The sequence below is a fragment of the Bidens hawaiensis genome, unplaced genomic scaffold, assembly GCF_021521415.1.
Source record: "Bidens hawaiensis isolate Kalapana, Puna unplaced genomic scaffold, B.hawaiensis_p1.1 tig00031747_1, whole genome shotgun sequence".
Lineage (NCBI taxonomy): Eukaryota > Viridiplantae > Streptophyta > Magnoliopsida > Asterales > Asteraceae > Bidens > Bidens hawaiensis.
Window position 1 is genome coordinate 40,676 of NW_027495356.1, and position 3,529 is coordinate 44,204.

Sequence of the window (3,529 nt, forward strand, 5' to 3'; positions counted from 1 at the left end):
TTTCCAAAACCTAAGGAAGATCAACATGAAACTCAATCCCGGAAAATGTTCATTCGGATTCGAAGAAGAAAGTTTTTGTGACACATCGTAGGGAAACAAAGCATAAAAGCCAATCCCAACAAAGTCAGGGCTGTTCTTGAAGCTAAATCTCCACAAAGCAAAAAAGAAGTGTAGAGTCTGAACGGAAGGCTGGCAGCCTTGAAGCGTTTTACCTTCAAGCTCGCTGAGAAATCCTTACCCTTCTTCAAGACACTAAAGGGTTGCACCAATAAAAAAGATTTCAGGTGGATGGAAGAAGCGGAAGAAGCCTTCAATCAAATGAAGCAACACTTGGCTTCACTTCCAGCTATTGCAGCCCCTGAAACGGGGGAACTGATCTTTATCTATCTCTCGGTCGCTGAAGAAGCATTAAGCGTGGTCCTAACCATCGAACAAAACAAAGTTCAGGTACCCGTTTATTTATTTAGTAAAACATTAAAACTAGCAGAGATCAAATATCCTCCTCTGGAAAAACTTGCTCTGGCCTTAATTCAAACTGCCAGAAGGCTTCGAAGGTACTTTCAAGCACACCCTATACAAGTGGTCACCGACCAACCCATCAAGAGTGTGCTTGAAAAGCCAGAAAATTCAGGCCAATTGGCCAAATGGGTTGTGGAACTAGGTGAACACAACATCACCTATGTCCCAAGAAAAGCTGTCAAAGCCCAAGTCTTGGCGGATTTCATTGTAGAAATCCCGAAGCAAGTCATTCTAGAAATACATATAACTGCCACTGAACCTTCTGACCCTGAAGCCTGGAAGCTTTTTACCGATGGAACTTCCAGCATTGAAGGGTCAGGAGCTGGGCTCATTTTAATCAAACCCGAAGGGTTAGAATTCACATATGCTCTCTGACTTGAATTTCATACCACCAACAATGAAGCTGAATATGAAGCATTGATCGCCGGTCTGAAAATTTCCAAAGAGATGAAGGCTACAAGTCTTCACAAACTCGTTGCTTGTTTCAAGTCAAGTCAATGATAACTATGTAGCAAAAGAGCCCAACATGAAGAAGTACCGTGAAAAGGCAAAGGAATTGATGAACACATTTCAAGAATTCACTATCAAACAAGTCCCAAGATCATAAAACAAAAGAGCCGATGACCTAAGCAAACTTGCATCCCTCACATTTGCACACCTCACCAAGAAAGTATTGGTAGAAGTGTTGAAAACTCATTCAATTCAAGAATTGGAGGTTCAAGATGTACTCATTTAAGAAGGTCCCAATTGGATGACTCCCATAGAAAAGTTCCTCAAAATTGGTGAGTTACCTCTGGACCAGACAGAGGCTGAAAGGGTTCAATCAAGTCCCGACAGTATGTGCTGCAAGGAGAAACCCTTTATAAAAGAGGTTACCTTGCACAATACTAAGATGTGTGGGCCATGAGCAAAGTCAATATCTGATCAAAGAGGTTCACGAGGGGATATGTGGAGCTCATTTTGGGCCAAGAACGGTGGTTGCAAAATTGATGAACCTCAGATACTTCTGGCCCACGATGCACCGAGATGCAACAGAACAACTTAAGAAATGTGAAGCTTGTAAAATTCATGCACCGGTTCCCAAAAGCCCTAAACACGATCTAGTCCCCATCTCCTTGGCCTGGCCATTCTACAAGTGGGGAATGGATATCGTTGGTCCATTCCCACCAGCCAAGGGCGGGGTAAAATTTCCACTAGTAGCCGTGGACTACTTCACCAAGTGGCCTGAAGTCAAACCACTTGCATAAATAACGGGCAAACAAGTCATCGATTTTGTATGGGAAAGCATCATTTTCCGCTATGGGCTGCCAAGAGTGTTGGTCACGGATAATGGGAAACAATTTGCTGAGAAGCCTCATGGTGCAAGGAATTCAGATGCACCCAAGTGTTCAGCTCAGTTGCATACCCACAATCCAACGGCCAAGTTGAAAGAACAAACAGAACTATTGTGGAAGGAATCAAAGCAAGGTTGGGAAGACATAACAAAAATTGGCTTGAAGAACTTCCAAATGTCCTATGGGCAATAAGAACGACTGAAAAACAAGCCACAAACGAACACCTTACAGCTTAGTGTTCGGATCGGAAGCCGTAATCCTAGTAGAAGTCGGAGTTGCGACTCAAAGAACACTCAACATGGACCTCGAATCAAACAACAATGAGACCATGTTGAATTTGCAACTCCTTGAAGAAATCCGTGATCAAGCCGCAGTACAAGAAGCTAAGTACAAACAGAAAATTGAAGCTTATTACAATGCAAGAGTGAAACATGAATGTTTCAGGCCAGGAGATCTTGTACTCCGAAACAACGAGGCCAGCAAGAAAGAAACCAAAGAAAACTCGGCCCAAAGTGGGAAGGACCATACACAATCCTTGAAGCTTACAAAGGTGGATCCTACAAACTAGCCGACGCAGAGGGCAAAAAGCTTCCTAGACACTGGAATGGCAAAACCCTTAAAAGGTTCCATGCCTAGTTAAATACTTAAAATGTATTTCAAGAGATGTATCTCTCTCATTTTTGTAAACAAAAACCCCTTGAATTAATTCTGAAGTTTTTATCATAACTTGTCTTTACTATCCTATAATCAGGTTGAGAACCTAGCAAGAAACTCTATGGCAAGGGCCATGTAAGGGGATGAGCTCCCAGGCCACATCGCTCAATAGGTTCAAGGGTTAAATGAACCTATATAATGAGTGAGTTCCTATATCAATCCAACTCCATGAGACTTAGAAATTTTTTTCCAACACAAAACTTGTCTCATAGACGGGTCTGAACAGTCTACATCAATTCGTTCCATAAGCTTTGAAAAAAGTTTACGAAACAAATATAAACTAAGTAATTATATAAAGGATAGCTAACATGTGTTTTTTTACCTAATGAAGGCTTGAAGCTAAAGTGACTGCAGCACTAAAACTTCTTAAGGAAAATTAGCTAAATAAACACATCAAACAAACAAGAAAAGCAACAAAAATAAAAAACATCAAATTCTACGTTTCATAAAAAGGCCTTTAAAGGCCATAACCAACATCGTCCATGACAGCCATCTAGGCTAAACAAGGAAATCACAAGGATTCCCGTAAAAATGTTCAAACGACCAACAAGGCCAACCACAACCACAAAGCATAAACCTTAAGGGTTCCATGTAAATCCTAAATTGTTTAAAGTACATCACATTGTTTAAAGTGCTAAGATAGCTACAAATTAATTGTTCAAACATCAGAAGCAGGCTCTGAAACACTGGCACCAACACTTTTGCCTCTCTTAAGCTTCCTCTCTTTCAAGTCACCACCAATAGCTGAACCTTCGAGACTGGCCGCATACCAGTATCTCCGGACAAAGTCTCTTCACTATCACCAGAGCGAGAACGTTTCTTGGATAAAGACTCAAGCACCTCGGAACAACCCTTCTCATCAAGCCCAACTGGTTTTAAACCCTGCAAAACAGAAATGGGTTTACCAAAACAAGAAGAAACTTCACCCACGCAGGGGTAAGTAAGCTTCTCCATTGCATGAA